General features: G+C 44.1%; 1 protein-coding gene and 1 long non-coding RNA gene across 4 annotated transcripts in view; both read right to left on the bottom strand.

The window, feature by feature from the left end:
• The window catches only part of CAMK1D (calcium/calmodulin dependent protein kinase ID), a 206,031-nt gene that overhangs the window by 53,444 nt on the left and 140,091 nt on the right, over positions 1 to 12,496 (bottom strand). The gene's annotated exons all lie outside the window — the stretch shown is intronic.
• Positions 9,759 to 11,262, bottom strand: LOC135301221 (uncharacterized). The gene is made up of 2 exons (XR_010362953.1): positions 10,901 to 11,262; positions 9,759 to 9,981 (listed from the first exon to the last, which is right to left on the bottom strand). It is a non-coding gene; the product is annotated as an uncharacterized LOC135301221 (long non-coding RNA).

Raw genomic sequence — 12,496 nt, 5'->3', positions numbered from 1 at the left:
GCACCAGCAGAAATACAAGGTGTGAAAGTGCACCAGCTTCAGGCTACAGCCATGGAACTGCTTCTCCCAGCCCAGCCTCGCTGCTCCTGGGAGGCCCAGGGCAGGACACGGCTCCAGGAGGGAGATTTCTGCCAGGCACTCTGGCCACAGACCAGCTGTGTGCCAGCACAAGTCCTCTGGGGACTTATCCCACTTCTGGAGGATCCAAAGGGTCGTGCTGAGCGGGCCTGAACTGCCACCCCAACAGCTCAGTACATCCCATAGGGAATCCTTGGCATTAACGTTTAATTGCTGTCTACTTCATTTGGTCAGTATAGGATCTGTTAAGATCCTGCTGAAAAACCTACATGACCTCATAATTTCATTATGGATAATGAAATTAATAATGGATTCATCAGTGACTTAGAAAAAAAGTTTGTAATCTTCCTTTTCCATGTTGCAGGGATACTCCTAGGCACTGGAGTATCCCAATATTTCCAATCCTGTCTCCTAAGCATCTGCTGTGTATGTTAAAAAGGTGAAAATTAAAATCAAAACTTCCTCCTCCATCCCAAACTGATGAAACTTAAAAAATAATCTAGCAAATGTAACCCTGGGATGTATGATTTATACACTAAGAACATTAGGGAGTTAATAAAATGGATGGACACAGGGTTTTTTTCTTAATACAGTAGTCAAAGAACATTGCAAAAATTCAAGAACAAAAATGAAATGCAGACTTTGGCTACAGGGTTCATCAGCCCTGAACAGCAATCCTGAGTGTCCGGATTTTGGCAATAGCATTTGAAAAATGATGCCCTTAGCTGAAGAATAGCATTATTTTAACTTTTTTTAAAAAAAAGAATCTATGCCCTGTATGTGCATATAACCCACGAGAGAGCTTTTTTATGGTCCTGACTTTTGTCAAGCTGTTGCTTACCACTACCTTAGAGCCTGCACACTGATGCACAAGTATTAGAATAAAACTATCAGTGCAACTGCTTTTCTGCATGAGATGGATTCAGAGATTGAAAACAGAAAAAGGTTTTAAAAGTCAGTGCTCTCAGTCCAGTCCCTGACCAGCAGGCACCATGTCTCCCTAACCAGTGCATTCAAGTCGGTGAGCTGCTACTCTGCTGGTCCAAAGGAAGAGACCAAAACAAAGTGCTAAGGGAGTAAACATCCCCAGCTACGTGCTGTGCCTGCTCTGCTGTCAATCTTTGGTTGCCTCTGTACCAAGCAAAGTTTCACTAACACCAGATATGGCAAGGACATTATATTACTGCAATATTTACACCTGATACAACATGGAAGCTAGCACACAACCCCAGAATTCTGGTGCCAGTGGATGGGAGGTGTGAGATATTCACGGTGACTGCACTCCCACACAAACACGAAGGCATGGCCAAGGCAAGAGCTTCACCTTGGGGATCTGCCTTTAACCTTTGCTCTGCCAAACATTTCCTCTGCAACCTTGGGAAAGCCACTGAAGGATGACTCTAAAAAGGGACTTAGGTCCTTGGAGAGGGAATTAGGGTTTGGATAACCCAGGTGCTGCTGCTGCTATCTGCAGGTCAAGGTGTGACAACTGTGAGCAGCAAATCTCCCAGGACTTGGGGCACAGCTCTAACCCCTGTTCCAGATGTAAGAGAGGAGAGGGGAATCAAGTCAATAGATCCAACACTTGGAAAGTGCCCTAAACCACAGGATGTTTTCCATACTTCCATCTGAAAATATTCCACCTCTCAGAAAATAGCTCCAGACTCTCTCGGCACCACAACACTTCCTCAGCACTGTGACTGCCTATTGATGCCAATGTCATGGAACAGTAACAGGGCCCATTAAAGTGAATGTCAGTTGTTCCCTTAACCTTTGTAGGGAGACAGATTAATCCCTTTAAGAAATATGTTCATCCTGTCATGTTTTTATGAGATGGTAATCTTAGTCCACATCTTCCATAACTAAAGGAAAAGTCGCCATGCTGACTTTGGCCTTGCAGCTGGAGTTCTGTCCCTCCAGCAGGAAAACCAGGTGTATTTATGCAATGGAAGGAGCCACTCACTCCCAGCATGTGTTACAGACCAGTATGGAAAACAGATTTCACACTGATGATTTATAAAGTGCTTTAGGCAGCCCTTAAATAATGAGTTATAGCCAGGTATGAACATCCAAAGCCACTGATGAAAAGGCTCTCCTGCTCTTGTTGCATTATTTCTGCTGCTCTGGTTGCAGGATCTCAGCTCCCCGGTCCAGGTCCTCAGCCCAGTGCCAGAATTGACCTGTCTCAGTGCCACAGATGTCTGTTTTCTATTTGGCCTGTGGTATTCCCTGTGCAATATTAAAATGTCATCAATTCAGTTTAATAGGCCAAGTAAAGGCCTTAGTCAACCATTTAATAGCTAAGTAAAACATAGGGCAAATGTATATCAGTCCAGGGATTGCATTAAAAGTTTAAGGGTTCAATTAAGAGGCATCTCACTGGTGTGTTCTCAGGAGGTTAGGAAAACAAAAATGCCAAATGTTTCCCCTGTTGCAGCTGTTAAGCACCAGGCTGGAAACCCCTTGTTAAAGTGCTTTTTGTTACACTGCTATTCCAGTACATTAAAAGAACCTCTGTATAATACTCCATTAAAATAAAATATTTATTGCAAAAATGGAGCTGATATTTATATGATTTGTGATTTTTTTATAATTGTTTTTATTATTGTTGTACTGCAAGGTCCTGCCTTAAGACCCCAACCCTCCCACAAGGCAATGCCTGATAGCCCAGTGTTCCCAAGACTGAACGTTTTGACACAAAACCAGCTGAACTTGAGTTTCAGAGCTGCCCAAAGCCCTAATTAAAGATGCAGAACCAAGTTGCATTATTACAATTTTTTCTATGGTTCAGCATCCTTAAGGACATGGTCACCCAGGAAAAAGAACATGTTAATTAATAAGTGTTTTCAGATTCAAGCAGACACAATACAATGAACTAACAATCTTGTTGTAGAATAACAACCACATCCCAAAACACCTCAGCTTGCAGGAACAGACATCCCTTGGGCTGAATACAAGAGATCCAGGTTCTGGGCCTCAAACATATGTGTTCATCACACAACCATGACATGTTCATCACACAACCACGGTGTGTTCATCACACAACCGTGACATGTTCATCACACAGCCATGGTGTGCATGTCCCTCACAGACATCACTACAAAGCTGGTCCAGCAGAGGAAATGGCATTGCTGATGCAATAAGATTTTCCCTGGCACCCACAGGTTCCTGCACTGGACCTCTTGGGCACCCTGAGATCAAGACCCCCCCCCAAAAGATCAGGCTGAAATGCCATGCAGAGACTGGGAAAAAAAGCAGCAGCTCCTTGGTGGAGCAGTGAGATCACAAGACTGGGCTTGCTCCAGAGGCAGACGGCACAACAATAGTCACGATTTCTGCTGCCGTTGTTATTTATAGGCACAAAAATGTAGATCATTTAGCAACTCAGAGTGAGCTGCCAAACAGAGAGACAGCAGCTGAACCCACTGCTGAACAGTCAGCCATGGCCCAGGATATTCCCTCCTGCAGCAGCAGATGCAAATGCTGCAGGGCAGCAGTTCTGTGATGGTGTTCTGCTGGCATCTGGACCGTGCTGGCACATGAGCCACCAACCAAGGCAAGATGGTAAATTTCAGTATCCACACTGAAAAGAGCAGTGAGATGCTGAGCTTTGAATCCCTGCAGACAACTGGCATTTTATCCCCTGACTAAAAGGAAGCAGGTCCTCGGCAGCAGATGGGACACAGAATAAAGAGGTGATCCCACTAATGCTCTGTGAAGAACCCCAGCTGCAGGGAAAGACAGATGCAACCACCTAGAAAAAACAGATACGAGTGATTTCAGCAGGTCCCAATACAGTGAGTGGGGTATTACAGACTTGCCAGGTCTCCTCTCTGCCATGCTGCCCTGCCACTCTGATGGAGGTTTCCTTTCCTGGTTCAGGCTAATGATGATGGTCAGAGCTCATGCTCTGTGCTCCACCTCTCCTCACTGATTTGGGGAGGTCACCTTGTCCCCCTGCCCTCATCACCCCACTTGGGAAATACCCATCCCACAGTGCTGGGGGGTTCAGACCACAAGCTGCCACCGCCCTCATAATGAACACAACACTGAAACTGAAAAGTGGGAAGAATTAACTTAATTTTTGTTTATTTTCTGTAATTTGGTACAACTAAACCCAAACATTAAACGTATTTTCAAACAGGCATACTGGGAATAGATCACAGGTCACAGTGCAAAAGCAACCAGTAATTCAAACATTAATGTTTTTTATTAAACAAATAAAACACTCTGGCAAATGCCTCAGAGTCTACAAATTATTCTCACAACTATGCAGAATGACTTTATGTTTCAGGTTTGGGGCATTGTTTAAAATTTACTGTGGTGCTGTTTTTAAGAAAAGTCAATTTATTTCACCCAAGTGTAGATTTAAGACATCAGAGAGCCATCTGGTGGTTTGATTGCCTTCTAATTAAAATTCATCTCTTGGGCTCTTGACTTCCTCTGATCCAGAGCTAAGTTGTCTGCCCCAGAGCATAAAAGCAAAATAATTAAGAACAGTAAGATGTGTGAAAGTAAAATTTAAGCATACAGAATTTCAGAAAATATTTTTGCCATTGATTTGTAAAAGTGAGCAGTCCATGAAGCACTGGTGATGTGTTTTCCCTCTATCTTCTTCACAAGATAAGAAGTGGAATAAAGTTTCACAAAAATCATCCTATGATGTAAAAAGAAAATTATTAAGTAAGCTTATGCTGCATTTCTATGGAATTTATGTTTTGTTTCTTAGAAAGCTTCAGTCTTTTCCTCTCTGACTTCATAAATCTTGAAAGAGAACTGTATCTGTGGCTTTGGGAAAACAGAAAAAAAGAAAAAAATAAAGAAAGAGAAAAACCTCACATACTAAAATTAAGCATTAAGCTGGTTCAGGCATTCCCCTGGCATTCTTTTTTTCCAGGAGGGAATCAAAGCCTCATCCCCAGTGTCTGGATGGGTCCCCACTGTAGAAGCTGCTGGGGGAAGGGTGGGGGTCCCAGCCTGGCACCATCCCTGGGCACAGGGATCTGGAACCAGCAGCATCTGCAGCTCCCCTTCCTGTTGGACCTGGCCAGGTCTGTGCTAGGAGTGCACGAGTCTGGCTGCCAAACCCCCTCGCCCAGGGCTCAGCAGAGGAAGAACTTCATAATTTGGTTAATTAGGTTAGTGCCGAGCTCATTACTGCTCAGAGACTGGAGTAAAAAACCAACAGGCTACTTAGGAAGCCTTTCCCACCCTCAGGGATGGCAACAGCTGAGTGTCTTCATTATGACAGGCTTGATTGTCAACCCATATACTCCAGCTAAACGTAATTTGGGATGCCCAAATCCCTCCTGGCATTTGGCCCTTATCTATATTCCTGCACAGCCTAGTTCTAGTTCTAGTTCTAGTTCTTAGTTCTAGTTCTAGTTCTAGATCTAGATCTAGTTCTAGTCCTAGTCCTAGTCCTAGTCCTAGTTCTAGTTCTAGTCCTAGTCCTAGTCCTAGTCCTTCTCCACCAGACCGGCCTCTGCAAGTTTTATTCCAAGAACTTTTAAACGGTTCAGGCGGGGCCAGAGTGGATGTGCAATACCACTGTGTATTTGTCACTGCTGTGACAAATCTACCCTCATGATACATCCCAATCTGGATCAGGGTCACCACTGTCACTGCTGGGGTTATGACAAACTAAACCCTGTGCTTTGGTGGATACTGAGAAAACTCAAATTTGCAAAGCTTCATTGTGTAGGTCTGATCAGTAATTGTGCAAACCTCTCCCTGGACTATGGAGAAGTGTTAACCAAGGGAAAACCAAGTGTTAACCAAGGGCAAAGTCCTCTTTGGGAGGGCACAGCAGATGTCATTTCCAGAAAGGGTGGCAGGAGTCACTTGTGAGCCACAGCAAAGCATCTCTGTGCTGCTTTCTGGAAAGCAGCAAAGCCTGAGCTCTGGGATGCCACGGCTTTCCTGGAGCTCACACAACAGCATTCCCTGTCTGTGTTTGCCTGTAAAGAGACCCAAAGCAATAGGACCCTGATTTCAGCCTCCATCGGTGCTACTGCTTCCAACAAAAAGCACAAAGGAGAAAAGTTACTTAGAAACAAAACAGCAGCTTAGAAACAAAACAAAGCTCCTGAGCTTTGTAGCAAGAGGAGGGCAGCTACTGGGTTTGTTTTATACATTTGGCAGGGATATCGAGTGATTCATTCATCCTTCAGTGTTTAGTTCATGTTTCTTTTCCTTCCTCAGCCACTTTTTCTCCTTATTTCTAGTACTTTCATCCTTTGTATTTCTCCCTGATCCCCACAGGAGGAGCCTCAGTACCACATTAGCAGGCAGAATCTGAGACTGCCAAAGAGCTCCTGCAGTTTCACCCCATACACACGGCTGTCCTTCCAGTTATTAGCCAGGAAAGATTTATTTTAAATGACTGTGAAAGTGCACACTGATCAGTCTGGAAAGATTTTCTAGGGATATTTTCCATGGACTGAGATCCCTTTGGTCAGAGGCACTTGGCACATCAGGAGCTATAATATGAGAATGTGATTCTCAATTCCATGTGCAGGGGGTTATTTATGGGGACAAAGTTACATCAGAAAGCATTTGCAGGATCACAAGATGAAATATACCTTTAACACCTTCTCTTCCAGCGAATCACAGGAGATTTCTGAAGTGTTGGAGAGTAGTGGTTATACAGCTTCAGCCTGCAAATGGGCAAAGCTAGGTTTTGACAATTGTGTCATTCTGTTTTAACAGCACCACAGGCTCCTTCTGTGCCCTACAGCACATTTTTCCCTTCCCAAATGTTTCACATCACCTTCTGCTGTTTTTCTGATCTGTGAGCTCCAGGACTTGTGAGATCCCCAGGGTTAGAGCCTTACTAACATCTCAGCATCACAGCATCCCCACAGTCAGTCTGGGAACATGGATGGATCCTTCCCTGTCCATCCTCTCAGGTTTTCCAACCAAAAGAGGATGGGATGCATCACCCCACAAACCATGATTCACCTAGAGCACATACATGGGCACAGGATGCAGGGGATGATCCCAGGGTGCCACCCTGGATTTGACCCTTGTGCTAAAAAAAAAATAAAAATCTCAGCTGGCCTCTGGTTTCAGTTCTGGAACAGAGAAACAATTAAACCCTATTTCTCCAACTAAAATTTGCTGGTAGCAGAAACAGTTGCTGGAGCAACTGCTTCTCAGTGCTCTAAGGCTGGTTAATTAGAAATCTATTGATTGACGTTATATGAGAAATAACAGATCTTTTATTTTTCAGATGTTTAATTATTAATAAATTAATGAGATGGAAACTGAAGTGCAAGGAAAAATGGTTCTTAGTCTGGAGGAAGTTAATATAAAATCTAAAACGCATTCTCTTCCACCTTATTAACTTTGAGATTGATGTAATATCCTCAAGAGCTTTAGTTGGTCTCTTCTCTTAAGTTTATATTCAGATTTGCACAAAAGTAGTTTCTATATTCGGACTAGATCTTGAAAGAATTTTCTTTTACAGAGTGAATTTTTGTATTTGGAAAAAGGAAAACAGAACAAAGCCATTTATAAAATGGTAAAATCTGAAGACAAATGTTACTCAGAAAATTTTTACTCCAGAGGAGAATCAGCCTGAGACAAGTTTCCATCACTAAAACACAAAATGTACTATGCAAAATTTTAGGAGGAAATTAATTAAAAATGGCCCATTACAGATCTCAGGAAACCAGACCCATTGCATTGGCAATCTCAGCCAGTTTCTGCTCTAATTTTCTTGGCATTAGAGGCAATTTCAAACCACATTAGACAGAAGCAGGGAGAAAACTCCTGCATCATTCTGTCCATCAAATTTTTAATTGTTGTCTCAGTGTCAAAATTGCTCTCCACTTCTCTGTACTGCTCAGCTTTGAGTGACAGATCTGCTCTCATTTCATTCAGAGAAGTTCAACTACTAGGAAAGTGTGTCCTCATCCTCATAACAAAAATTTCCTTTCTTTCATGCTTTTCTTCCCTCTCTGAGTGGATGTCTCAAACCCAGTACCACCATGGAAACCTCAGCTTTGATGTCCTTTTGGAGTGTGGCTGTTTCCCGAAGGTCTTGCACCCAATGGGATGCTTCCCAAATTCTCCTGCTCTTCCTCTGTGAGCCACCATTGGAATCACCACTGCTGCTATATCACAAATCCTGTCAGGATCTCCTCCTCCTTCTGAGGGCATCTGGAAACCCCATCACTAACACCCAAACCACAAACACTTCTTCCCTGCCACTGGGAAACTCTGATCTGTTTATGGAGCACATGTTAACGTCTTCTAAAATTCAAAAGAATATGTTAAAATTACCATAACTTAATGTCACAGGAGAGATGAGCTCCAAAGTTTTCTTTGGAATTTCTTGCCGAACAGAATTTTCTGCAGCCGGTATTTACTTTTCCCTGAAAAAAAATGGATCCTTCCTTCTCACCTCAGTAAGAGCCTGAATCACAGCTCACTGAGCATATGGAAAAACTCACTGTGACTTCAATGGTTTTGAGCAACGTCCCACATGCACACATAAGCTTTTAACCCAAGTGCCCTCCCAGAGATTGGTGTCCCAGAATCACAGAATCATTTGGGTGGAAGAGACCTTTAAGATCCTTGAGTCCACCTTAACTAAACCATGGCACCCAGTGCCACATCCAGGCTTTTTTTAAACACATCCAGGGATGGTGACTCCACCACCTTCCCAGGCAGACAATTCAGGTATTTTATCACTCTTTCTGTGAAAAACTTTTTCCTAATATCCAAGCTTTATTTCCCTTGGTGCAGCTTGAGACTGTGTCCTAGATGGGGGGTTTGCTGGTGTTTCTTCTTGAGAAACAGAGAGATCTGCAGAGCCATACTTGCTGCTGCAGGTTAACAGCACCACAGGAATTGTCTCCTGGCTTTTTTAACACCTGCAGTCAGAGTTTGGAATCAGAAAAGTCTGTCACCATTTTCCAACAGCAGCCAGTTTCTCTTCCCTAGCAGCCTGCATCCACCACATGCTGTGCATAACATACCCTGTATTCATCACTGCTTGGTCAAAGTAACCTTTTGAGCTCTTTTAAACTCTTCTCTGGCATTTCTGCCAGCCTCTTAAAACATTTCTGTACTTCTTGTCTCAGATAGTCTCAATATCCTAATGCTTTTTCAAACATCGTGGGTGATGCATGAAACTCTACATTCCCCTGTCAAGCCCTCAAAATAACCACTCTATACTTGGAAAGGAAACACCCCTCTGTTTCAGTCACCAGGAAACACTGAGCTGTTTATGGGGCACATGCTACCACTTTCAAACCTTACAAGAATATGTATTTCCTTCTGTTGAAGGCACTGTTGTAGGATCTCTCTTTAGCAGGGAGATACCGACACAAAATGCACAGGGATCCACTTATATCCAAGATATAACTCTAATCCTCCATCAGATACATCTCTGATTAGTCAGTGGTCCCAAAGTTGTTTGGAGATACGTAGGGAAGGAAGAGAAAGGCCCAAGTTTCTCTCTGGAAATCAGTTTGAAATGGATGCTGTAAGTAACACATGCAAATATCTTTTTGTGTGTTTGACAATTTAGTTTAGACCTTAATTGTTGAACTGAATCACTTTAAAACTGCATAGTAAAATGAATGACTGCAAAAGCATAAATGTATGAGTACAAATACCTTTTGAATATCTTGAAATTTCAGACAATGAATCAAAGAGAAACAGAGGGATGCAGTCTTATTTTTAATCACTTTCCTACTACTCAAATTATAAGAAACAATGAAATACATCATAAGAGACATCCTGGAATATTTTGGCATGCTGCTGAACTGCAATTCAATGGCTTGACATGCTATCTTGGATAATTTAACTTTGAAGCCTTTGTTAATTCTTCTCTGGATTACTGCCGACATCAACTTGATTTCAAAGCTCACCCTGCTTGGCTTTGCACATCTGAACTGAGAATGACATAAAACACATTAAGTAGCTCCTGGAGAACTCCTTTGAAGTGTTATTGATCAGAACAGTGTTTGAGTGCTGGGTTGACCGTGTGTATGCCAGTGAACCCACAACATGAGGGCTGAAGGGCAGCAAGAAAAGGAACCTCCCTGGATGCTGTGCTGGACATTGCACATCTTGCTGGGCTGCTCTCAGCAGCTCGAATGTGGTGGCTTGGTCCATGCTGAAGGCTGAGCCTCCCAACAGCCAACCATGATGTCAAATCTTGATTTTCAGGGATATGAGACAGCACAAAACTCCTGCACACCACAGCCTTCCAGCAAAGTCTTCCTCATCCTCATCCACTCTGCAACACCAGGCACAGCCCATCAGGCTTGAGGCCCTCTGTCTCCTGTTGGTTCTCTCTTCCTTGCTGTCTTTGAGCGTGGACTTTTCCCAGAGACCACCCGAGTGCCTCGCCTTTCCCGCCAGCTCTGACTCAGCCAGCGTAGGACTGCCAGCAGCAGTGAGAGGCAGATCCGTGACAGCTTCCTCCCAACTCACTCCCTCCTCCCTCCCTCACGGCCGAGCAGCTCTTCACACCACCAAGATGCTGCCTCAGCACTGACTCCTACCCACCAGCTGCCGTGCTCAGCTTGGGATCAGCAGTGTCCTCTCTGCCCTGGAACAGGAGCAACCAGCCCGGCCTCCACGACCAGAGACACCAGCCCTAAGCCCCCCTCCTCCCCAGGCCTCAGACTGACTGGGATGGGAGCCATGAAGGGCCTCTCACGAAGGTTGTGGATTTGCTTGAGGATCTGACCATGCCAATCCACTGCCAGGACTCTGGGTCTCCCTCTGCTTGGAGGAAGATGTAGGACACACCTACAAATGCCAACCAAAGAATGGCCAGGAAATGAGCCTAAGCACTCACTTTGGGACAGAATGCATGAGGTTCAAGGATTCTCTCCTCAGTCACACCCTGGCTTTGGTTTGGATCAGTACAATGAGATCTCTCTCCAACACATTCCATCTTCCCACGCTGGTGTCACACTCTGTGCCATGCTGTGAAAGTGGACTGCAACATGGTCCTTCTCAAGCTGTTACACCCTCTGGCCTGGAAAATGCCCAGCAGCATATTGATCGTATTTGAGGGGCATCATGGCACCATCTGAGGCCTCAAAGAGACAAGGGCCACTGCTCTGTGCTGTGGATGTACACGGGGTGCAGAGCAGCCTGGCCACAAGCAGGGTAGGTGAAGTTTGCCCTAGGCTTGCCCAGGAGTCATGAACAAGCCCTTTGCCTTTGTTCAGTAAGCCTGAAACAGACAGGCCTGGGAAGAATAACTCGTTTTAAGTAACAGGTTTGGTCCACTCCAACCCTTTTATCTGCAAATTTTGTCCACCAAAGTATTAACTTCCCTAGCTTATCACAACCACTCTACCATCCCAAGCAATGCTGGTTTGTTTGATTTTTTTTTTTTTTTTAATGACTCTGCCTCTTTTCAGAGGCAAAACCTAATCTTTCACCTGCAGGACTGATTCCACCAGAGTTAGCAGAAATTCCTAGCTGAACTCACTCACAGCAGGTTGTGCCCCTAGATGTGAGCATGGATGCAGAGTCTCTGCATTCTGCGGGGCTGAGAAAGCCCCAGGCAGTGTCAGAGCTGATACAACTCCTTGCCTGGGACCTAAAGCAGATCAGTGCTGCTCACCACCATTCTCATCCCACTAGTCCTGTTTGTTCTCTCTCTTGATTCCAATCTCTTCACAGAGTCCTCAAAGGTTCCTTTGAGGTGTTTGTTTTGTTCCAAATAAAGGTAAAAAGAAGAGAGTATTCCTTGCTGAACGTGAAATTAAATTATCCAATGGTCCCAGAGGGTTTGATGGTTGTTAATTTTCATCAGCCTGTTGCTTAATGTAGTTTTGACAGGAGAGGGAAGTCTTTGCTCAACACAGTTGGGCCCAGGGGCCAGGTCATGGCAGAAATCACTGGGTCAGTGTTGTTTTGAGACACAACTGTAACCCCTCCACAAAACTGGTAGTGAGTACCACATCACCGTAGCCAAAGAAGAGCCATTCCTTTGTTTTTGGAGACAAGATTTATCCTAATGCAGACACATGATGCCTCCTCTGCACTGCACAACATCTGTGGTCATTTGTCCTGGGCATTTGAGAGATGATCTTCCCAAGTATACTACAACACTTACACCTTTAAGCACTGGAGACTGAAATTACTCACCCACAGCTTCCAGCAATTTATCTGACCACACATAAATCATCTACCAAATTACTTGTAAATAAACTGAGGAGTGTATTTCAGAGGAAATAAAGAAAGCACAGCTCAAGACAGTACTTGGAATAGCCAAAGATGAAGTTCAGTCATCCAGATCAATTTGGTGCAGAATTGTTATATCTGGTGGGTCTGTGGTCTGTGTCCTGTATGTACCCTACAGCTCCACCAATGTGCAGCACCACTTCTCAACCTCCCTTGGTTTGTTTTTGTTCTCTAACATGACTGTAAACAACTT

Source organism: Passer domesticus, chromosome 5 (genome assembly GCF_036417665.1).
Source record: "Passer domesticus isolate bPasDom1 chromosome 5, bPasDom1.hap1, whole genome shotgun sequence".
NCBI lineage: Eukaryota > Metazoa > Chordata > Aves > Passeriformes > Passeridae > Passer > Passer domesticus.
This window is presented reverse-complemented; position numbering and strand designations above follow the sequence as displayed.